Below are 25,424 nucleotides of genomic sequence, written 5' to 3' on the forward strand. Positions count from 1 at the left end.
AGAGCATGGAGAATACAGAAATCATCGTCCGGGAAACAGAACCGACAGAGTGGGTCAACGCGTTAGTAGTGGTTGAGAAACCACGTACAGGCAAGCTCAGAGTCTGTCTTGACCCCAGAGATTTGAACAAGGCTATCAAACGCCCTCACTACCCTCTACCAACGCTAGATGACATGACACCCAAGCTAGTAGGAGCACGTTACTTCAGTGTAATGGATGCATGGTCAGGATACTGGACTATCAAGCTCACGGAAGAGTCATCTAAGCTAACAACGTTCAACACACCATTTGGATGCTACCGATTTCTGCGTTTACCATTTGGTCTTATCTCAGCTCAGGATGAATTCCAGCGGGAGATCAACGAAACCTATGAAGGCCTCGACGGAGTAGTCACAATCGTAGACGACAGCCTCATGTATGGCAGGAATAGAGAGGAACATGACAGGAACCTCCGTGCGATGCTACAAAGATCACGGGAGAAAAGTATCCGGCTCAACCCCGAGAAAAGCATAATTGGATCCACCGAGATCAGTTATTTCGGGCATCGCCTCTCAACTGATGGCATTAAGCCGGATCCAGAGAAAATCTCTGCCATCAAGAAGATGGAGCTGCTGAAGAACCGCGCAGAGCTGGAGACAGTACTAGGCATGGTTAACTAATTAGCCAAGTTTGCCCCGATCCTCTCCGAAATCAACGCACCCATGCGTCAGTTGCTCAAACATTCCAATGAGTTCCTGTGGGACAAACAACATGACACAGCATTTCAGAAATTGAAAGACCTAATCACCAGAGAACCAGGACCAGTTCTTGCCTACTTCGACCCCAACAAAGAGTTCAGACTACAAGTGGACGTGTCAAAGTACGGACTATGTGCAGTATTACTGCAAGAAGGAAAGCACATCAGCTACGCTTCCAGATCTCTCACAGACAGTGCAATCAACTATGCTCAAATCGAGAAAGAGCTATATGCAATTCTGTTTGGATGTAAGCGTTTACACCAGTACATCTATGGCCAACAAGCCATTGTGGAATCCGACCACAAGCCCCTCGAGTCAATCATGAGGAAACCACTAGCCACAGCCCCACCAAGGCTACAGAGAATGATCCTTCAGCTACAGAAGTACGACTTCACAATCATTCACCGTCCAGGCAAAGACATTCCTGTCATAGACACGCGCTCCAGAAAGTCTCTTAGCTACCAGGACAGCAGCCTCAGTGAAGGCATGGATGTGCAGGTGCATATGGTGTACCACAGCTTACCTGTGAGTGACTCAAAACTGAAGGAGATCCGAGCAGAAACAGAGAAAGATGCACAACTCACACTGCTGAGCAAAGTCATTCATGAAGGATGGCCTAGGAAAGGAGGAAATGCCCTCAGAGCATATCTGAATTCTGGAACCACAGAGACGAACTGTCACAAATCAATGGAATCGTCTTCAAAGGGGAGGAAATCATCATTCCTACCAGTCTCAGAGAAGAGATGTTGACAAAAATTCATGCTGGACATATGGGCATGGAAAAATGCAAACAAAGAGCACGTTGTAGTGTATGTGCCTTTAAGTCAGAACTACTTTTACAGCTCCTGTATACTGTAGTACTGGCAGTGACCACACCTGTATATAAGCTTTGCGCATGCCTCTGTACCCCCAGTCTTGAGACTACCCTCCTCCAGTAAAGACCTGTTTATTGTTAATGTACAGCATCCGTGTGATTATTTAATAACAGCATATCCACTGAACCACGGATCCAACACACGTGACATTATGTTTTGGCCCGGAATGTGCAAACACATTGAGGACATTGTCGGAAAATGTTCCATTTGTCTAGAACGCTGCCCATCAAATGTCAAAGAGCCCATGATACCTCACCGTATCCCAGACAGGCCCTGGCAGGTCACGGCAACGGAACTGTTCACATGGAACAACGAGGACTACATAGTGACTGTTGATTACTACAGCAGATTTTTTGAACTGGACAAGCTTCACAGCACCACATCTGCAGCTGTGATCCACAAGCTAAAGGCAGCCTTTGCCAGGCATGGCATAGTAGAGACTTTAGTCTCAGACAATGGCCACCAATACAAATCAAAAGTGTTCGAGTCGTTTGCCAAGGCATGGGATTTCTCACATGTCTCATCAAGCCCACATTACTCTCAAAGTAATGGCCTTGCTGAAAAAACTGTCCAGATTGCAAAAACACTCACGGACAAAGTCAAAGCGGACAAAAGAGACCCCTACATCAGTCTTCTTGAGTACCGCAACACTCCGGTTGACAACTTCAAGTCACCAGCACAGCTGTTGATGAGCCGTAGACTTCACTCAATCCTTCCAAGCACCAACCAGCAGCTGCAGCCAGAGGTCGTCAGCTGCAAGCAAGTGCATGCAAAACGTGTACAGAGACAGCAACACCAAAAGAGATACTATGACAGGTCAGCTAGACTACTGCTGCCACTGCACAATGGAGAATCCGTCAGAATCCAGGAGCATGACTACTGGAAGCCAGCAGTCGTCATCCAGCCAGCTGACACTGAGCGATCGTATCACGTCCGCACCCCAGAAGGACAGGTGTACCGCCGCAATCGCAGGCACCTCCTGAACACCAAGGAACAACACCGTCATTCCGACGAGAGGGTCAGTTCAACAGAGTGTGATGAACAGAGCAATACACAAAACACATCATACTTACCTGAACCTAAACCTGAACCTGATTTGTTGACCAATTCAGGAGCACGCTCAGTTCCATACCACACAAGGTCGGGACGAGAGGTCAAGCCTAGAGTTACCCTTGACTTGTGAACTGTCAAAGAGTGCAGGCGGATCACTGTACATCGTTATTGAAACGTTGAGATGTTTTCAGTGCTAGTTAAATGCTGAGTTTAATTATATGTTTATGCTACCGAGAACATTAGGTAGAAGGTTTAAAAGTAATGCATAACATTTTTCTTTTAAAAGAAAGGGGATGTAACATTTGCATATTGAATTATCATTGGCCCGCAGGCATCTGTAAGGAATACCTATTATATTCACGTGATCACATGCTGAGTTGTCATTGGCCTGCAGGCATCTGTAAGGACTGCTATTGTTTGGAAGACCCAAGCTAGGGGTCTTAACTCCATCTTGTCCCCACTGTGCTGTATGATTGAGATCACAGACCTAATCTATCTATCTATCTATATACATATAAACGGATCGTTCTGTCTGTCTATCTGTCTGTCCTTCTGTCTGTCTGTCCTTCTGTCTGTCCTCACGTGTGCGTCTGTCCGGGTATGCGCTCGAAAGTTACAGAGCGTTCCAACGCGTGCGTTACGTCGAAAGAAAGCTCACCGTTCCAAAACGATCGTAAGCGTATTTACGTTTCGGCCGGACAAAAATTGCGCCCGCGGTATCTGAAAAACGGTCAAAATTCCACTCATTAGCATCTCATTATCCGCTCATCAGCGACAGAGTGACTTCAAGGTCGACCAATCGTACGCCGGGTTCCTGGCGCGTGCGGGCGGTCCCTCCTACAGCCGAGTGACGGGACAATTGACCAATCCTACGCTTCGGTGACCTGACGGTCGACCAATCGGTGCGTGTTTGGGCGGGCCTTATCGTTCTGAACCGAGGTGAGTCGCCGCCATCTTTATTCTCACTTTCTGTGTGTTTATTGTCTGGGTGGGGCCTAATCCTTCAGAGACTATAAATACATTAGCTTAGCCTTCTTTCATCAACAAGGAGACGGACACTGGCCTGAGTACACGTGAGTCACTTGGAGGATTGAGAAGTGAGTTAAATTTCTGTTGTTTTGTTAGGAGTGATTCTTTTTTTTAAAAAAATGTGTAAAACGTTAAAACACTGTTAGGAGCGATTCTTTTTTTAAAAAAATGTGTAAAACGTTAAAACACAATGAAGATGGTGTCCCATTTTCTTAACAGCCGTTTAAAAAAAAAACTTTTGGTCTTTTCAGCAAGAATGCACATTCAAAATAGCCTCCCATCTTCTTAACACCCGTTTTAAAAAAAATTTAAAATAATTTTTTTTGTTTTTTTCCACAAAGACTGCATGCGCGTTCGTTCTCCGTGGCAGCTTTTTCAAAACTTTTTAAAACTTTCAAGATGGCCTCCCATCTTCTTAACACCCGTTTTTAAATATAAAAAAAACATTTGGTGTTTTCATTCTCCGTGTTTTCGTTCTCCGTGGCAGCTTTTTAAAAACTTAAAAACACATTCCAGATCACCTCCCATCTTCTTAACACCCGTTTTTAAAATACATTTTTTTTTTGTCTTTTCACAAAGTTCTCTGTGGCAGCTTTTTAAAAACTTAAAAAAAACATTCAAAATAGCCTCCCATCTTCTTAACACCCATTTAAAAAAAAATTTTTTTTTTGGTGTTTCCCTGACCCCGTCAAAACACTCCTCCCCTCCTCCCTCTCCCTTCCCCCCCACTCCCCCTCCCTGACCCCCTCTCCCTGCCCCCCCCTCCCTGTCCCCCTCTCTCCCTGCCCTCCTTCTCTCCCTGCCCCCCTCCCTCCCTCCCTCCCCCCTCTCCCTCTCCCCCTCCCTCTCCCCCCCTCCCTCCCCCACCCCTCCCCCCTCTCTCCCTGCCCCCCTCTCTCCCTGCCCCCCTCTCTCCCTGCCCCCCCTCTCTCCCTGCCACCCCCTCTCTCCCTGCCACCCCCTCTCTCTCCCTGCCACCCCCCGCCAACCCCCCTCCTGCCTTCCCCTCCCCCTCCCTCCCTTCCCCCCTCTCCCTCTCCCCCCTCCCTCTCCCCCCTCCCTCCCCCACCCCTCCCCCACCCCTCCCCCCTCTCCCCTCTCTCCCCCCTCTCTCCCCCCCTCTTCCCCTCTCTTCCCCCCACCCCCCTCCTCTTCCCCTCCCTCTCCCCCTCTCCCCCCCCTCCCTCTCCCTCGCCCCCTCTCCCTCTCCCCCTCCCCCCTCTGCTCGCTCCCCCCCTCGCTCCTCGCTCCCCCCTCTCATCGCTCCCCCCCTCGCTGCCCCCCGCCTCACTCCCCCCCTCGCTTCCCCCCCTCGCTCCCCCCCTCGCTCCCCCCCTCCTCGCTTCCCCCGCCCCTCTCCTCGCTTCCCCCCGCCCCCTCTCCTCGCTTCCCCCCCCTCACTCCTCCCTCCTCGCCTCCCCCCCCACATCCTCCCCCCTCGCCTTCTCCCCCACCTCCTCCCCCCTCGCCTCCCCCCCACCTCCTCCCCCCCCACCACCTCCTCCCTCCTCCTCCCTCCCCCCCACCTCCTCCCCCCACCACCTTCTCCCTCCTCCTCCCTCCCCCCTCCTCCCTCCCCCCAACTTCCTCCCTCCCTCCCTCCCTCCCCCCTCCTCCCTCCCTCCCCCCACCTCCTCCCTCCCTCCCCCCCACCTCCTCCCTCCCCCTCCCCGAGCCAGAGCCTCCGAGACTCCTCAGCAGAGTCAGGCATGCCAGGATTCTGATCGGGTGGCCCATACCCAAGTCAGAACCTCTGAGACTCCTCAGCAGAGTCAGGCACGTCAACATTCTGATCGGGTGGCCCATACCCAAGCCAGAGCCTCCGAGACTCCTCAGCAAAGTCAGGCACGTCGCCAATCCGATAGTAGACGCAGGGCTATTGCCACATCTGACATTTGGAATCATTGGGTCGAAGCAGCCTTCTCCTATACACCCACCATCGATTATGAAGCAGACCACACAGTCATCATTGGCAACATGAGCGTCATTTGCCATCACTGTGGCGCTCTGAAGTGGAAAGGAGAAATTGCTGGGATATGCTGCAATGGAGGAAAGGTTAAACTTCCAACACTAACAGCTCCGCCTGAACCCCTACACTCACTTCTGTTCGGCCGAAATCCAGCTTCAACACATTTCCTCACTCACATCAGAAAGTACAACAACTGCTTTGCAATGACCTCTTTTGGTGCAAACAGAGTGCATGAAGCAGGATTTTCCCCAACTTTTAAAGTTCATGGACAGGTGTACCATACAGTTGGCTCACTACTTCCTCTCCCAAACGAAAGACCTCAGTTTCTGCAAATCTACTTCTTGGGTGACGACGAAGAGCAAGCCAATCGCCGCAGGGAAGCTGCTGTTCTCCCCACAGAACAACACCAAATCAAGATTGAAACTTTGCTTGAGTTACAGCACATGCTTCATGACCAAAACCCATATGTTAAGACTTTCAAAACAGCCATCGAAGAAACAACAAATGAAGACCTTAAAGTTGTCATCAAAGCTGACAAGACTCCTGCAGGTGAACATGAGCGACGCTTCAATGCTCCGACCACCAATGAGGTAGCCATTATTATTGTGGGCCAAGAATCTGACCAACGGGACATTGTCTTGCATATTAGGGGTGGTCCACTCAAAAGAATTTCTGAGCTTCACAGGTCATATGATCCTCTGCAATACCCGCTTTTGTTTTGCCATGGGGAAGATGGATACGATGTCTATAACAAGATCCCACATGTTGACCCCAAAACTGGTGTGCCACCTACAGCCCAAAGGCAAAAGATGGTTTCTGCCATGGAATTCTATTCATACAGGCTGATGGAACGACAAACTGCTTCAAACCACCTGCTTCAGTGTGGACGACTTCTGCAGCAGTTCCTCACTGACATGTATGCGAAAATAGGAGAGCGGCTTAATTGGTTCCGGCATAACCAAAATCATTTGAGAGTCACAGACTATATACACTTACGAGATGCTGTGGCCAATGATGGCAACACTGAGGACATTGGTCAACTGGTCATCCTACCATCCACCTTCGTTGGAGGTCCTAGGTACATGCATGAGCACACGCAAGATGCCATGACCTATGTCAGAAACTATGGCAGACCTGACCTCTTCATCACCATGACTTGCAATCCCCAATGGCAGGAGTTCCCACCCAAAGCTGGTACTGAAAGGCATGACCTCATAGCACGGGTCTTCAACCTCAAAGTTAAAAAACTGCTCAAACTGCTGACTGCGGGCAAACTTTTTGGTGCACACAATTGCTACATGTACAGCATTGAGTGGCAGAAGAGAGGACTTCCTCATGTTCATCTGTTACTCTGGCTTCAGGCAAAGATTCACCCCAATCAAGTTGATTCCTTCATTTCTGCAGAGCTACCCGATAAGGACCAGGATCCAGTCCTGTTTGATGTTGTTGTAAAACATATGATTCACAGTCCTTGTGGGCGACACAACCCTTTTTCTCCCTGCATGAAAAACAATGCATGTACGAAACGGTACCCAAAGCCACTCCGCGAAGAAACTCAGCATGGGGATGATGGCTATCCTTTGTACAGGAGAAGGGGCAAAGAGAGTGGAGGTTTCAGCACTGAGATAAGAATGCGAACTAAAAAGCCACTCGAGTCAACCTGGTCCATCAACTCAGACAGCACAGCAAAGACAGACATTTGAAGTTGACAACCGTTGGATTGTTCCTTACTGTCCACTCCTATCCAGGCTCTTCAAATGTCACATCAATTTGGAGTACTGCCACTCAGTTAAGTCTATCAAATATGTGTGCAAGTACCTCCATAAGGGCAGTGACCAAGCTGTCTTTGATCTTGAAGCGGCTGGACAGCAGAATCAAAATGATGAGATCACCACACATCTGATGGGCCGTTACATCTGCAGCAATGAGGCAGCCTGGCGAACTTTTGGATTTGACATCCACAACCGTTACCCCACTGTCACTAAATTGGATGTTCACTTGGGAAATGGAGAAAGGGTTTTATTCCGACCTGAAAATGCCAGCCAACGTGCTGAGCAACCTCCAAAGACAAAACTTACAGCATTCTTTCAGTTGTGCCAAACGAATGACTTTGCTAAGACACTTCTCTATCATCAGGTGCTGAAGTACTACACATGGCAGACAAACAAAACATGGCGGCCTCGGCGCCCTGGAGCAGGTCAGAAGGAAGTTCCTGGTCATACAGGGGTGTACTCATCAGATGCACTTGGCAGAGTCTACACGGTGCATCCAAACAACACAGAGTGCTTTCACCTTCGTCTACTCCTCCATCAGGTTGCTGGCCCCACTTCAGTTAATGACCTCAAGACTGTCGATGGCCGTGTCTGTGAGTCTTTTCAAGAAGCTTGCCACATGAGAGGACTCATTGAGGGTGACAGTCATTGGGATGCGACGATGAAAGAAGCTGCTCTGTGTTACCCCGCCAATCACCTACGGAAACTCTTTGCCCTTATAATTGCCTTCTGCACACCTTCCAACCCAAAGCAATTGTGGGCAGATCACAAAGACTGCCTCACAGAAGACATCTTACGCCAACTCACCAGAGCCAACCCCACAATGGCACTCAACTACACTGTTGCGATGTACAATCAGGCATTGATCCTTTTGGAGGACCAGACTTTGAAATTGGCTGGCAAGTCTCTGACTCAGTTGAACCTTCCAGCTCCCAATAGGGATGATTCTCCAGGTCTCAGCAGAGAGGTCCTCAGAGAAACCACCTACAATGTTGAGGAACTGACTTCCTTTGTTACAGTCACTGAGCCTAAATTGCTTCCAGAGCAGAAACAGACTTACAGGTTGCTCCTCGATATGGTGCAAAACAACACTCCTGGCATTATCTTCCTCGATGCCCCTGGTGGAACAGGAAAGACATTCCTGATCAATCTTTTGCTGGCCACGGTTCGCTCTAAGGGATTCATTGCACTGGCTGTTGCCTCATCAGGAATTGCTGCAACTCTTCTGCAAGGAGGTCGCACTGCCCACTCAACCTTTGCTCTGCCTCTGGATCTGACAAGACAAGAAGAACCAATGTGTTGCATTAGCAAAGGAACTGGTGCTGCTGAGATGCTTCAAAAGTCTCGATTGAGTGTGTGGGATGAGTGTACAATGGCCCACAAGAGGGCACTTGAAGCACTCAACAGAACTCTTAAAGATCTGAGAGGCAACGATATCCTGATGGGTGGCATCACCTTGTTGCTGGCAGGTGATTTCTGCCAAATCCTGCCAGTTGTCCCCAGAGGAACAGCAGCGGATGAAATCAATGCATGTCTCAAGAAATCCCATCTGTGGCAATATGTGCAAACAGTCCATTTGACGACAAACATGCGTGTTCATATGCATGGTGATGAGATGTCAGAATCGTTTGCGCGACTTCTACTACAATTGGGAGAAGGAAAGTTGCCCGTTCACGGCAGTGGACAAATCACAATTCCTCCAGACTTTGGCACTCAAGTAAAAACAGTTGATGACTTGATATCAAACGTGTATCCAAACCTCGTGAATCACTTCAAAGATCACAACTGGCTGTGTGAATGGTCAATACTTGCACCCAGGAATTATATTGTCAACGAGATAAACAAGATCCTTCTTCAAAAACTCCCTGGCCAAGAGCACATTTACAAAAGCATTGATACTGTTTGTGATATTGATGATGCGGTAAATTACCCCATTGAGTTCCTCAATGACTTGGAGCCTTCAGGAACGCCTCCTCACAAACTGGTACTGAAGGAAGGCACCCCCATCATGCTCCTAAGAAACTTATATCCACCAAAGTTGTGTAATGGAACCAGACTGGCAGTCAAAAAGCTCATGGATCATTGCATTGAGGCTACCATCATGTCAGGCTGTGCCAGGGGGGAGGATGTTCTCCTTCCTCCAATTCCTATGATACCAACTGATTTACACTTTCAATTCAGAAGGCAACAGTTCCCTGTAAAAATTTCTTTTGCTATGTCCATCAACAAGGCTGCTGGCATCCACTTACTCACACCCTGCTTTTCACATGGCCAGTTGTATGTGGCATGTTCCAGAGTTGGTGCATCCAAGAATCTGTTCATTTTAACCCCGTCAGGAAAAACAGACAATGTTGTCTATCCACAGGCTCTCCAATAACAGAGTGCTCCCACCTTCATCTACTCCTCCCATGAGGTTGCTGACTGAACCTCATTTAATTACCTCAAAACTCTCACGAGCCATCTCTGTGCCTGCTTTGTAAAAGCTTGCAGCAACAGAGCACTCCTTCAGGATCACATTCGTTGGCATCCAACGATCACAGAAGCTGCTCTGTCTTACTCCCCCAAAAGGCTACGACATCTCTTTGTGGCGATCCTTTGCTCTAAGGGATTCATTCCACTCGCTGTTGCCTCATCAGGAATCGCTGCAACTCTTCTGGAAGGAGGTCGCACTGCCCACTGAAACTCTCCTGTCCCTCTGGATCTGAATAGACAACAACACCCAGTGTGTAAGATTAGCACAGCAACTGCTGAGCTGCTTCCAAAGTCTAAAGTCATTGTGTGGGATGAGTGTACAAAGACCCACAAGAGGTCACTTGAAGAACTCAACAGCACTCTACAAGATATGAGAGGCTGTATACCTACTACAAGATAACACATTTAACAGTGTAATGTTGAATACTTTTATATTGATTATAAAATCACTCTGTATAATACCAAACCCATTGGGTTTGCAAAACTTTACCAGAACAAGTATTCACTCAGTCTTTGGTTGTAACTCCACCATTTTGTAAAATGTTCTATTGTTCTACATTATTATTGGCATCAATGTTCACTGTTGATTTATAAACTGACCTCTAAATGACTGAGACAGTACCTTTTATTTTGCTATTCAATTCATACACTGAAACTTTGTGATATCACTCCTGGGTCACCCACAATCACCTCCCTCCCCTCCCTCGGTTCCCTCCTCCCCAATCGCGTGCTCTCTCTCTTTCCTCCCCCCCCCAAGTCACTCTCTCTCTCTTCCCCCCCCAGTCGCTCTCTCTCTTCCCCCCCCAGTCGCTCTCTCTCTTCCCCCCCAGTCGCTCTCTCTCTTCCCCCCCAGTCGCTCTCTCTCTTCCCCCCCAGTCGCTCTCTCTCTTCCCCCCAGTCGCTCTCTCTCTTCCCCCCCCAGTCGCTCTCTCTCTTCCCCCCCAGTCGCTCTCTCTCTTCCCCCCCAGTCGCTCTCTCTCTTCCCCCCAGTCGCTCTCTCTCTTCCCCCCCAGTCGCTCTCTCTCTTCCCCCCCAGTCGCTCGCTCTCTTCCCCCCCAGTCGTTCGCTCTCTTCCCCCCCAGTCGGTCGCTCTCTTTCCCCCCCCAGTCGCTCTCTCTCTTCCCCCCCCAGTCGCTCGCTCTCTCTCTCCACCCCACCCCCATTCGCGCTCTCTCTCTCTCTTCCAACAACAACATGCCCTCAAAAGACCCTCGGCACCGCCGGGCACTTCCGCTAGTATTATATATATAAAACGGTTGTCTTTCTGTCTGTTTGTCTTTCTGTCTGTCTGTCCGGCTAGACAATCAAAAGTTATAGAGCGTGACTACACATATGTTATATCAAAAGAAAGCTTATCATTAGGGGAGTCTAATAGGCATATTTACTTTTTGGTCAGACAAAAATTGTTCGGACAGTATGCAAAAAAGTTTCAAAAAACGGCAACATTCCGCTCATTAGCGTTGAGTGACGTGATGGTTGACCAATCGTACAGGGGATTAACCTGATGGTTGACCAATCAGTGCGTCATGGGGGGGCGTTTCATTGCGTGTGCGGGCGGGCCTAATCCTTCTGAGCTGAGGTGAGTGGCCGCCATCTTGATTCCTAACTATTGATTTCTTTTTCCCACTTTCTGCATGTTTATTTTGAAATATAGATTTCCAGCAAAAAAAAAGTTGCTTTTAAAAGAAAAAAAAATCCTTTTGTAAAGGGGACTCGGGCTTTCCCCCCCTCGGCAGTGGATGAGCTGCCTGCAGGCCTCAGGCCTCGAAGCCTCGGCCTCTCCTCGCCAGCCACGCCCGAGCTAGGCACTGCCCGTCCCGCCCCACGATCACCGCCATCTTGGTAAAGGCTGGCGGCACGGGATTGAGCCGAGCGTAGCCATTGCCGCCATCTTAGTAAAGGCTGGCGGGGCAGGAGTTAGCGCACGCGTCAACGTCGGCCCGGAACGCGACCTGAGCTAAGGTGAGTCCGGCTGGGCCTCATGTGCTAGGCCGTGCACCGGCCGGCCGTGAGGCGCTGATCCGCACACGGAGGCTTCGGCTCACCGCGTCCGGGCTCTGAGGAAAAGCAGAGAGAGAGGGGGAGGGAGGGACAGAGGAAATCAGGGAGAGACAGTGGGAGGGAGAGGAGAGGGGGTGAGGGAGAGGAGTGGGGGAGGGAGAAGAGGGGGGGAGGGAGAGGAGAGGGGGAGAAAGAGGGGGGTGGGAGAGGGGGGAGGGAGAGGAGAGGAGGGGGAGGGAGAGAGAGTAAAGCAAGGAGAGACAGGGGCAAGGAGAGAGAGAGGGTGAGGGAGGGAAAGAGTGAGGGGGTGGGACAGGGAGGGAGAGCTCGCCTTCTTCCTTCCTTCCTCCCTTTGCAGGGGTCGATCGGGCCAGGCCTGAGGCGCTCCTTCCCCCCCTCTCTCTCCAGGCTAATCCCAAACTAAATCCACCAGTCTCTCTCTCTCTCTTCCCCCCCGTCTCTCTCTTCTCCCACCAGTCTCTCTCTTCTACCCCCAGTTTCTCAATTCAATTCAATTCAATTCAAATGCTTTATTGGCATGAAAGTTTACAGGGAACCATATTGCCAAAGCTTACATAACAAAAAGTACAGTTTTCCAACATTCTGTAGGTGTCAAACAATTTTGACCTTCGTTGGGTACATACAATATTACTTTAAACAATATTAATTTAAACAGTCTTTGTACATCATTGGGTACATTCAGTATTAATTTTAAACAGTCCTCAGGTTGTGACATGTTGTTACATATTTGGCACCAAGGTATGGTCTGTCTCCTTCTCCCAGGACTAATCTTAATTTTGACAGGTCATCCAATTCCTTGAAATCTGGGGTTGCTTGGCTGAGCTTGTCAAATAATATGTTTCTTGATGTGTTGAATTTTTCGCATTTTAGGAGGAAATGCATCTCTGTCTCAACCTCGCCGGCCAGACATTGATCACATATTCTATTCTCTCTAGGCTGCCAGGATTTCTTGTATCTTCCTTTTTCAATTGCCAGTTGGTGGTCGCTTAGTCTGTACCTGGTGAGGGTCTGTCTCTGTTTTGTGTCTCTGATGGTCGAGAGATAGTCTGCCAGTTTATATTCTCTTTTTAGGGCCTGGTAACATTCTAATCTGCTTTGGCTTTTGGTTATTTTGTTCCAATGTTCCAGGTAGGTTTCTTTGCATTGTTTAATGATTTGGTTCACTCGGATTGGTGTTTGGACGGCAGTGTTGGTCTGGGACTGGTCAGGGTCCGGCTGAGTAGGAGTACTTAGTTTCAGTAGCAGCTGCCTCAGGGGACTCTTTTCTGGGTTTAGCTCTTGGGTCTGGAAGGCTTTAAAATGAAGGGTGTCTGGGGAGCTAGATTTGAGGTGATTTAGGAAGTTTAGTGCTCGTTTTTGGATGTTTATTATCAGTGGGTATCTGCCTAGTTCGGCTCTGCATGCATTTGTTGGTGTTTTCCTTTGGGTGCGAAGGATGCTTCGGCAAAATTCTGCATGTAGGGCTTCAATTGTGTGTTTTTCCCATTTAGTGTAGCTATGGTGATTGAGCGGGCCCCATACTTCACTACCGTACAGCGCAATGGGCAGGATTATGCTGTCAAATATTTTGAGCCAGATTTTGATTGGGATTTGGATGTTGTAGAATTTTCTTTTTATTGCATATAGGGCTCTTCGGGCTTTTTCTTTTAGTGCATTCACTGCTATGCTGAAGCTCCCTGATGCTGTAATGGTTAGACCAAGGTAAGTGTAGCTCATAGTGTGTCCTATGATGGTATCACTGAGAGTAAACTGGTATTTGTTTTCCTGACACCTGGCCCTATTTTGAAAAATCATGATGTTGGTTTTCTTTAGATTTACTGTTAGGGCCCAATTTTGGCAGTATTTGTCGAGTAGGTCTAGTTGTTGCTGTAATCCCTGTTCTGTGGGAGACAGCAGAACCAGGTCATCCACATAGAACAGGGATTTCACTTCTCCATCCAGGAGACAGAGACCCGGTGACTCGCTTTGCTCCAGCATGTCTGCTAATTCATTTATGTATATGTTGAACAGGGTCGGGCTCAAACTGCAGCCCTGCTGGACGCCTCTTCTCTGGGTGAAGAAACCGGTGCGTTTGTCTCCAATTTTGACACCGCATTTATTTTTCAGATACATCGATTTAATAAGGTCATAGACTTTGCCCCCTATTCCACACTGAAGAAGTTTATAATAGAGCCCTTCGTGCCAGATAGAGTCAAAGGCTTTCTTGAAGTCAATGAAACAAGCGAATATTTTCCCATTTTTTGTTTGGTGTATATGTTTTTCAATGAGAGTGTGAAGGGTATAGATATGGTCGGTGGTGCGGTGTTTTGGAAGAAAGCCTATTTGATTTTTTCTAAGGATATTATGTTTGTTAAGAAAATCCAGTAATCTACTATTTAGAATACTGCAGAATAACTTCCCTAGACAACTGTTGACACAGATGCCGCGGTAGTTATTTGGGTCTGATTTGTTTCCACTTTTATATATGGGAGAGATGAGTCCTTGGCACCAGATATCGGGAAAACAGCCTGAACGTAATATGATGTTGAATAACTTGAGTACCGCACCCTGCATCTCCATATTGCTGAACTTGAGCATTTCATTTTTGATGTTGTCTGGACCACAGGCTTTCTTTAGGTGGAGGGATTTTGTTTTTGTGGCCAGTTCTTTCCATGTGATTGGGGAGTCTAGAGGGTTTTGGTTGTCTTTAATTGTTGCTTCTAGTGTGTGGAGTTTTTCTGTGACATGATGTTGACTTGGGTTTGTTTCGTTTATTGGGATGTCTTTGTAGAGGTTTTCAAAATGTGTTCGCCAGATGTCGCCATCTTGGATTGGTAATGCTTGCAATTGTGTTGTACTCAGGTTATTCCACATATCCCAGAATTGATTTGGATTAATGGAGTTTTCAATTTCTTCGAGTATTTTGTGGGTATAATTTTGTGTTTTGTTCTTAATGGTGTGTTTATATCTTTTGAGGGTCTCATTGTATCTAATACGTAGGTCTGGATTGTTTGGTTGGCGATGCTTTTGGTTTGATATTTTTCTCAGGTCTTTTCTGGCATTTTTGCATTCATGGTCAAACCATTTCTCATTTTTATTTTGTCTTTTGTAACGTTTCCTCTTCTGTTTCACAAGGTCGGCTTTTACAGCTGCCTCATGGAAGATCATATTTATATCATCTATGGCCATGTTTACACCATCTCTGGTGATCTCATATAGATTTTCTTTAAATTTTGATATTTTACTTGAGAGATCAGGTGAATTTAGTGCTGTGATGAATTTATCTCCACTGTCTGGGGCCCATCTGTATGTCTGGTTTATTTTATGGAGCTTACTGGGTTCCTTTTTTGTGTCTGTAGTTTGGGCAGAAAGTTTAAGGTACACATTTATTTGGTTATGGTCTGAGAGGGGGGATTGCTGCCTGACAGTGAATGCATTGATATCGCAGGGGTCCAGGTCAGTGATTGTATAATCCACCACACTAGACCCAAGAGTTGAGGAATATGTGAGTCTCCCTAAGGAGTCCCCTCTGAACCTACCGTTAACTATGTACAGGCCTAAGGCTCGGCAGAGTTGCACTACCTCCCTACCGCTTTTATTTATTTCACAATCAAGGTTGTTCCGATTTGCGATGGCTGGTGTGACATATAAAGGGGTCTGGCCAAACACATGGTTGTTGCCCTGTGGGTCTATGAAGTCAGGTTCACATCCAGTCCTTGCATTTAGGTCCCCACATAGTAGCACCTTTCCTTGGGCCTGGAAATGGCTGATTTCCATGTGGAGAGTATCAAATAACTCCTCTTCAAAATATGGCGATTCTATTGGAGGTATGTAGATCGCACATAAGTAAACATCTTTTTTTGCTATTCCTATATTTTTATCTAATTTTAGCCATACGTGTGATTTTCCCTGTTTTATCGGTGAGATGTGTTTGTCCAGTTCTCCTTTATACCACACCAAGATTCCCCCAGAGGTTCTGCCCTTGCGTGTCTTAGTGTTCTTTACTGAGGGCACAATGATTTCATGGTACATTGGAGGACAGTGGGTGGGCACGTCCTTTTGGCACCATGTTTCTGTTAACACAATTATATCAATGTCTTTTATAGCTTTTAGGAATTCAGGGTCTGTACTCTTCATCCCAAAAGTTGAGGAGCGGAGACCCTGGATATTCCAGCAGCTTATGTGGAAAGAACGCATTTATATAGTTCAAAAAACGAAATAAAATGGACCTATTTTGTGGGATGAGTGTGAAAACACTAGTTTCTATAATGCTAAATGACGATTTAGTATAAATTTCATGAGGCATGCACATACTGCTATCTAATAATAGTAATAGTAATGATAAAATAACAATAATGATAATGATAAAATAACAATATTAATAATTTAGTGCATTCCTCTCCGGCTTTCTATCAGGGTGCTCATCATCGTCATGATCTTTCTCAGTTCTTGGTGTACAGTCTGTGGTCTAGAGGGGGGTCTGGGGTCAGGTACAAAAGCACGGTTCTGTTGTTGGTTTTGTATAGGGGGGCGGGGGACATTGGTGGTACTGTTTGGGTTAGGGCTCCCAATGGTAGAGGGGGTGGGAGGGCTGCGTCTTTTGGCAGTGTTTATGAGTTTTTTTGCGAAGACCCACATCCGCTGTTTGAGTAGATGTATTTCGTCATAGAGGTCCCTTGTGTTAATGTTTGGGTGATGGGCTAGGTAGACGTTGGGGAGGGCAGTACATCTCGTGTCGATCTCCCTGTTGGTGTTGTGGATTATATAGGCTGGGGTGTCCTTTCTGGGCAGTAGTGTGGAGATCACGATCCGCGCCTCGGGGAATTCCCTGCTGGCCTTTTCCGCCATCCTGCTCACCGCCCTAGCAGTGTTTTCCCGTAGGGTGCGTAGGTCGTTTGTGCCTGTGTGGATCACAAGCTATTTGGGGCTTCCAAGGGATTCTTTGTTCAGGATCTTCATTGCATGGCCTGTGTTGCTGCACCATTTTTTCAGGACTTGATGACCTGGGAACATCCTCTGGGGGTCCAAAAACTTTCCGTTGGAGTCGGTCAGCAGGACCGCCTGAGGGGCTGGCTTTTCAGACTGGGTAGCAGTAGTCTGGGCAGGACTCGACTGAGGGCTGGTTGTTGGCTGGGTTTCTGGGATAGGCTGTGTGGCAGGAGCAGGGTTTGGGGCCTTCGGTGTGTTGTCGCAAGGTGTGGGTGTGACATCCTCGTGTGGGGGGGCATCCGACGGGTTATGTGTCCCTGTGTGTGTTGTTTTTGTGTCATCAGGTTTTTGGACCTTAAGAGGTTTGTGTTGCCTGCTGAGTTCAAATTTCTGCCTTTCTACGGCCTCCATCGTTTTGTTTAGATGAGTACGGAGTTCTTTGATCTCATTTCTTTGCTCCTCTACGATCTTTCTCAACTCGTGGATGGTGGACTCTTTTTCCGTTTTCAGCTGTTTGAGTTCCTCCTTCAAATTCTTGGCCTGTGTTTCTCTGTATTCGTTGAAATCGAGTTCTAGTTTGGACAGATTCTCCTTCAGCAGTTTGTTTGCGTTGAGAGGTGTGGGGGGGGGGGTGGAGATGGTCAGGGAGGTGTTTGCCTCTGCTGGTCTCTCTTCTTCTTCCTCCGCTTGGCACTGCTGGGCACTCCAGCTAGTATATATATATAAACGGATCGATCTGTCTGTCTGTCTGTCTGTCCTCCGGTGTGCGTCTGTCCGGCTATGCACTTGAAAGTTATACAGCGTACCTACGCATGCGTTACCTCCAAAGAAAGCTTACGGTTCCGGGACGGTCATAAGTATATTTACTTTTCGGTCGGACGAAAATTGTTCGTGCCTTATGCAAAAAACCTTCAAAATTAAACTCATTATCTGCTAATTAGCATTGAGTGACTGACGTCAAGGTTCGACCAATCCTGTGCCGTCACGATTGACCAATCCTACAGTTCAGTCGCCTGATGGTTGGCCAATCGCTGCGTCTGTGGGCGGGACTAATCATTTTCATCTCAGGGATCTGGCAGCCATTGCCTCAAGCTAAAAACCCCATTTACTTCCAGCTCAAAATCTGCTGATCCAGCTTTGAAAAAGTTAGTATCTCTTTTAAAAATAACATAAGATTTACCAAAAACATTTTATAAGTACTTTCACTTTCATCTTTCAAGGTATTAAAAGGTAGAAATGTTGCCCGGCAGCAGATTGAGAGAGGGACACAGAGACAGGGCCCAAAAGCCTGGGACTCGATTTAAAATGTTGCCTGGCAGCAGATTCACAGAGGGACACAGAGAGGCCCCAAAGCCTGGGACTCGATTTAAACCGCCCGGCCCAAAACAGCCCTGGCAAAGCCGGGCTCCCCCAGCTAGTGCTTCATAAAAGAGTTGAAAGTGTAATACTCCGTTGTCCTGCAATTTATTATTTTTGTACAAGGTGTGCAAAACAAGACACCCGTTACCGCCAGATTCGGCGAAAAAATGGCGGCCGCCCCTCTTCCACCAGCTGAAGACGTGTCCCATGGCAGCCGCCATTTTCAAATGTCCGGCAGCGCTGCTGATATCAGCAATCGCTAAAATCATGTAGATAATGCAGATCATGATGTCGGTGAGTGTGCAATGCTCACTTGATGCTCGATCTATGAGTTTGGAGTTCGCCATTCAACTGTCCGGGATGCATTAAGTGTGATGAGCTGAGCAAGCATTGACAAGCAGGAAGGAGGCTCCAGTGGTGGTATTTAAAGGGATCATCAGCAACTACCTGCAGCTGACATGTTTGTTCAGTTTGACTGGTCTGTACAACTTTCTGCAACTCCAGCAGCTTTATAAACTTCTTTCAAGGTTCTAAGGTAACAGGGAGTGTTGTTGCAAGTGGAGGACGCCTTGATTCTTATTTAAAGGCTTCTTCTCACAACACTTGCTCACAGTCATGGTGGCTCTACTGGCAGTCTCCCTCGTGCTCGAGTATCTTCAGGAGAGGGAGCAGAGGCAGTAAAGAAGACGAGAAGATGCTCACAGAAGGAGGAGGTGGGGGGCCAGCAGAACTCTCAACAGGAGGCCTTACATACCTAGGGTCTTCAGAGAGCACTTCTTTTATATTCACTTAAGCGAGGAGCAGTGTATAAGGAGGCTCTGCTTTACCAAGCAGGTGGTCACAGAACTCTGCCACCTCCTGTAACCAGGCTGGCAGCCTCAGAGCAGGGTGACCACGGCTCTCCCAGTGGCAGTCAAGGGCACCATGGCCCTCAATTTTTTTGCCAGCTGATCCTTCCAGTCTGCAGGAGGAGACATAGCTAACATCTCCCAGTTCGCCATCCATCGCTGCATCCGGAAGATCACTGAAGCTCTCTACACCAGGAGAAGGAATTAGGTTGTCTTCTCTCTGAGCAGAGAGAAGCAGGATGAGCGCGCATGTGGCTTTGCCAGGATAGTGGGCTTCCCCATGGTGCAGGGCACCATCGACTGCACCCACAGAACCAGTTTATACCCCTGAGGGACAAGAGCTCTACTTGCCAAAAGTAGCAGCCATGGATGACTAAAGAGGTGAGGGACAGCATAAAACTAAAAGAAAAAGCATACAAAAATGCAAAAAATAGCACAGATCCTGGCGAATGGGAAAGATACAAAGAACAGCAAAAGGTCACATAACAGTAAGAGCTACAAAAAGGGAGTATGAAAAGAAACTTACAAGGGATATCAAAATCAACACAAAGAATTTTTACAATTTTATTAGTAAAAAGAGGAATGGTGGCCCCTTAAAAACTGAAAGCGGCGATATTGTCAATGTTGATAAGGAAATGGCGGACATGTTGAATAATTACTTTGCGTCAGTATTTACAGTAGAGGAAGAGGATAGATAGCATGCCAGAAATCCGAAGGAAACTAATATTAAATCAGGGACAGGGACTCTATGAAATTAAAGTAAGTAAAATAACAGTAATGAAGAAAATAATGGCAGTAAAGAGTGACAAATCCCCAAGGGTTTTAAAGGAAGTAGGTGAGCGCATTGCAGATGCCCGAACTATAATCTTCCAATGTTGTCTTGATTCAGGAACTGTTCCTTTAGATTGGAAAAGTGCGCATGTCACTTCGCTATTTAAGAATGGCGAGAGTGGGAAACCAGGGAATTATAGACCAGTTAGCTTAACATCTGTTGTCAGGAAATTGCTAGAGTCTATAATTAAGGATAGGGTGAATGAACACCTTGAAAATTTTCAGCCATTCAGAGAGAGCCAGCATGGATTTGTAAAAGGTAAGTCATGCCTGATGAACCTGATTGAATTTTTTGAGGAGGTGACTAAAGTAGTGGACAGGGGAATGTCTATGGATGTTATTTATATGGACTTCCAGAAAGCATTTGATAAAGTCCTACATAAGAGATTGTTAACTAAGGCAGAAGCCCAATTATTGAACTGGTTAGGAAATTGGCTGAGCGGCAGGAGACAGGCAGTAGGAATAATGGGTAGGTACTCAAATTGGCAGGATGTGACTAGTGATGTTCCACAGGGATCTGTGTTAGGGCCTCAATTATTCAGAGTATTTATTAACGACTTAGATGATGGCATAGAAAGTCATATATCCAAATTTGCCGATGACACAAAGATAGGCAGCATTGTGGGCAGTGTAGATGAAAACACAAAATTACAAAGGGATATCGACAGATTACGTGAATGGGCAAACTGTGGCAAATGGATTTCAATGTAGGCAAATATGAGGTCATCCACTTTGGACCTAAAAAGGATAGAACAGGGTACTTTCTAATGGTGAAAAGCTAAAAACAGTGGAGGTCCAAAGAGACTTGGGGGTCCAGGTACATAGTTCATTAAAATGTCATGAACAGATACAGAAAATAACTAAAAAGGCTAATGGAATGCTGGCCTTTATATCTAGAGGACGAGAATACAAGGGGTAGAAGTTATGCTGCAGCTATACAAAGCCCTGGTCAGACCACACCTGGAGTACTGTGAGCAGTTCTGGGCACCACACCTTAGGAAGGAGTGCAGCTTAGGTTTACCAGAATGATACCTGGACTTCAAGGGTTAAGTTACGAGGAGAGATTACACAAATTAGGGTTGTATTCCCTAGAAGTTAGAGGGCTAAGGGGTGATCTGATCGAAGTTTTCAAGATATTAAGGGGAACAGATAGGATAGATAGAGAGAAACTATTTCCGCTAGTTGGGGATTCTAGGATGAGCGGGCATAGTCTAAAAATTAGAGCCAGACCTTTCTGGAGTGAAATTAGGAAACACTTCTACACACAAAGGGTGGTAGAAGTTTGGAACTCTCCTCCGCAAATGGCAATTGATGCTAGATCAATTGTTAATTTTTAATCGGAGATTGATAGCTTTTTGTTAACTAAAGGTATTAAATGATATGGGCCAAAGACGGTTATATGGAGTTAGATCCCAGATCAGCCATGATCTCTTTGAATGGCGGAACAGGCTCGAGGGGCTCAATGGCCTACTCCTGTTCCTATGTTCCTACGTGGCTTTGCAAGGCATCGTATAACAATCCTAAGATCTTCCGTAACCGCAAAGGCTACCGCTCACTTAATGTGCAGTGGGTGTGTGACCACGCTCAGTGCTTCCTGATGGTCAATGCCCGCTATCCTGGCAGCAGCCATGATGCCTTCATCCACCGTCCTGCCAGAAATCTTCCAGCCACCACAGCAAACTCGAGAGTGGCTGCTTGGAAACAAGGGCTATCCGCTGTCCACCTGGCTCATGATTCCCCTCTGCAACCCCAACGCTTGTGTCTCGCACTCATATAATGAGAGCCATGCTGCCACCAGGAACATCATCAAGCAGATCATCGGGCTCCTCTGCCTTGACTGCTCGGGAGGAGCCCTCCAGTACACACCGGAGCGGGTGTCCTGTTTTGTGTTGGTCTGCTGTATGCTTCACAACTTGGCCATCATGAGGGTGCAGCTCTTGCCACCAGAGATTGTGGGATCACCTCAGGAGGAGGATGAGGGAGAGGAGGAGGAGGAAGAGGAGGAGGATGAGGAGGCAGGGAGTAGGCAAGCAGCCAATCCTCCTTCCGGACAGGCTGTCTGTGAATGCCTCATCAGATTCCGATTCCAATGACGAAACCCCAGATCCCTGTTGCTCATCACATCCCCATCATACCATCCCTCTGTCACAGAATATCACAGCATTCTCCTGGGCACAAAGCTGAAATGAGAGCCACCACAAAAGATTCCAAACAAAGCTAATAAATTTATCCAAAATAATTTCAACATATTTATGTGCTCCTCCTCCTCCATTAAAATTGCGTACACAGTAATACCCATAGAAAATCCCATACCTGGTACTCAGAACCTTTCACGGTGGATTGGTGCAAACATATTCAAGTGGTCTATGAGGCCCTCAGGCCCAATCCAAGTACAAGGCAATAAAAAATGTTTTAACAACACCAACAACTTGCATTTATATAGTGCCTTTAATGTAGTAAAACATAGTTAAAAGCTCTTCTGTAACTCCAGCATTCTCTCTTAAAAGTTTCTTGATGTTTCAGGTTCCAAAGTGAAGCTTGTTTAACAATACCAGCGGATGATTCTTTTATTTCATTCTAAGTTAACGTTGGTGCATTGGGAGTGCAAGTAATGGGATTTTGGGACTCCGTTCCTCCTCATTTGATAAATGCTAAAGAGTTCCTAGCAGTATTATTGAGCGTACACATGGAAGTCCCCAGGCTGTTGAATTGACAGTGCAGTCATTCAGGGGTGGAAACCCAACGGAAAAAGATGCTGATCAGATTCCAACAACAAAAATGCCAATACGCTCACTTTAATGCATAAACTCACCAAATATTATGAGTAAATATGGGAGTCATCATTTCTGGTGATATAACATTGCTCAGGTTTAACAGAATGCTTCTTACCATAATTGGCTCATTAAATAGAAATTAGCCTTTTTCTCACCATTGAATAGCAGAAAAATAAAGGGGGTGAACTTGTTCTATGAAGTGCCAAGTGGACACATAGCAAATCGACAGCCTATTTTTAAACTGTGCCCAGTTTTCTTTTCCATTGAAGTTATTTTGGAGAAGATAATTGACCCCCACTGATGTGAATAGCTCAGGAGCCTCACCAGACGTGCCTTTTGACATAGGGGCGATGTATGGAAGATCGCCAATAACAACCCAATGGAATTTAAAGGAGCACTTTGGTTGGGACAGAATTCTGGCACAACAAATTACGGCCCAAATTCTTTTACCCCCACCCCACCCCCCGCTTCCCGGTGGAAATCTCGTTTTCCACTCTGTCTGAACCCAAGAATTTTGGGGCCATTGTTTTCAGGACAAAGCTAGTAGTCCATGTTATGTGGCATCTACTTACTTTGAAATCAAAAAGAATTAATGGCTGGAATTTTCCCCTAAAAAAAACGGGTGGGTTTGAAGTGTGTGGGCAGTTAAAATTTTAAAAATGGGTATCCTGACCTGATCCCACCTCCAACCTACCCACTTCCGCTTTTAACGGAGGTGGGATGGGGACGGGCGACCAACCCACTCCTAGGGGGTGGTACATCAATTTAAATATTGTAATAAGGCTGGAAGCCTCTTTTTTACCTCCATTTTGAATTTAACTGCATGTGAACGTGCCTCACACAATTCGTGAAACCAGGCAGTTACAGCAAGGTGGAACTGCTGCATCCAGGAGGTAAGTGGCTTTATACCTACCGCCTAGATCCAGGGTCCCTGCGTAATCCACCCCCCCGCGTTCGGAGACCCCACCACGAGGCCTCCGATTGGCTTCCCAGGCCTCCGATCCACACCATGAGACTTTCCCCCCCGAAGATGCTGAGGCACAATCCTCTGGTGGCTGGCCCCGGTCCTCCCTCTCCCCCCACCGATCCCTGACCGACCCACTCCCCTGGCCGACCCCTATCCCCGACCGCCCCTCCCGATCCCCGACCCCTTGCCGATCCTCCAATGCCCTCCCAATCCCCGGCTGACCTCGCTCGGATCCCCGATACTGCCCCCGCTCCCTACCCGCCGCCCCCCCATTCCCCCTGCTCCCAATCCCCGATACTGCCATGTTGATCCCCGACCATGCCGACCTCGCAATCCCGCCCCCGGACTGACCTCTTGCATCTGAGGCCTACCCACCCGCAGCCAGCCAGCCTCTCAAGTTGGCTGGCTGCGGGCGGGAATCCGAGGCATCACATTCAAATCAGGCCCTGCCATTAAAGTCGGCCTCCCGCCCCAAAGCGCCTCCCTTGTGAAAATTCCGGCCAATATATTAGGGCTAACTAGTCTCATTACAGCAATCTGTGGCTGTGTTATCTGTGTAATCAGCTTTATGTACAAGTTAATTTCTAGCCACACAAGAATATTGATTCTACTTAAACCCAGCAACACATTGTTGGGTATAGAGCAAGATGATTTACTCTACATTCAAGGACCGATTTTAACCATAATGGGGCAGGAGTGTGGTTAAAACGGCAGTCGTAGGCCTCTCCATTCCTGATGTGCTCCCGCCCGCTGCCATTGTAAATGCTGGGTTTTTCAATGTTTGAGCATTATGATACAATTACGACCTCAATGTGATTTTTACTTTGGATCATGACTGTGACTCACAATGCTGGATCTGGGCCACAAAAGGTCCAGGGAGGTCAATATTTAAAAGAAATGGTTTCCTTGTGGGCCAGGAGGAGCAGGAGTACTCCTCTAGTCCTCACAAGAAATCCTTGGGTCCCCTCTTCCCTGGCTTCCCCACGCCCCCCACTCCCCCAGCATTACCTTATGTCAGGACCATTCCCATTGAAATGAGGCCTGGGAGTTAAAATCTCATTGCCTCACGCAATGGGGGCACTGGACTGGCATGTGATCATCCTTGTCCAATTTTCCTCTACATACTGCACTCAAAAAATCTAATATGGCCAAGCACAATAACCGGAAAACATAACATTAGGAAATTTTTAAAGATTTTTGTACAATGTAATAAAAAGTATGGAATGAGTTAAAGGCTTTTAACTCTGACCAAGCACAATTCTTTCGATAGAGTATGTACAATTTACAAAGTCATTAGTTATTTCGTTTGCTGAGAGAAGTTAAATAGCCTCGTACAAAACTTCTAAGATAAGGGACTGTGAAATTTCTGAAACTCCAAGATATTAATCAAACAGTTATTTTATTTAAACTTAACCACGTACATGCCACAGTGGACATATTCCAAAGGAACAAGTAGCATTGTGTTCCACAGAGTACTTGATCATTTATGAGGTGGGGTGGCTATGTTAATAAAGGAAGGAATCACTATATTACAGAGAAATGATATTGGGTCAAAAGATCAGGATAATGAAACAGTTTGGGTGGAGATAAGGAATAATAAGGGGAAAAAAACACTAGTGGGCGTAGTCTATAGGCCTCCGAACTGTGGCAACTCTGTTGGACGGAGTATCAATCAGGAAATAGTTGAGGCAGGCTCGATGGGCCGAAATGGCCTCTATCTGCACTGTGGGGTTTCTGTGATTTCTGTGATTTCTGTGATAAGGGAACATCTATAATTATGGGGGATTTTAACTATCATATTAATTGGA

General features: G+C 47.0%; 1 protein-coding gene across 2 annotated transcripts in view; it reads right to left on the bottom strand.

Annotated features, from left to right (window-relative positions):
* nkain2 (sodium/potassium transporting ATPase interacting 2) overlaps positions 1-25,424 on the bottom strand; it is a 1,023,309-nt gene that overhangs the window by 65,425 nt on the left and 932,460 nt on the right. The window lies entirely within an intron of this gene.

This window comes from Somniosus microcephalus, chromosome 9 (assembly GCF_052327205.1).
Source record: "Somniosus microcephalus isolate GS21.2 chromosome 9, FLI_Smic_1.0, whole genome shotgun sequence".
Taxonomy (NCBI): Eukaryota; Metazoa; Chordata; class Chondrichthyes; order Squaliformes; family Somniosidae; genus Somniosus; species Somniosus microcephalus.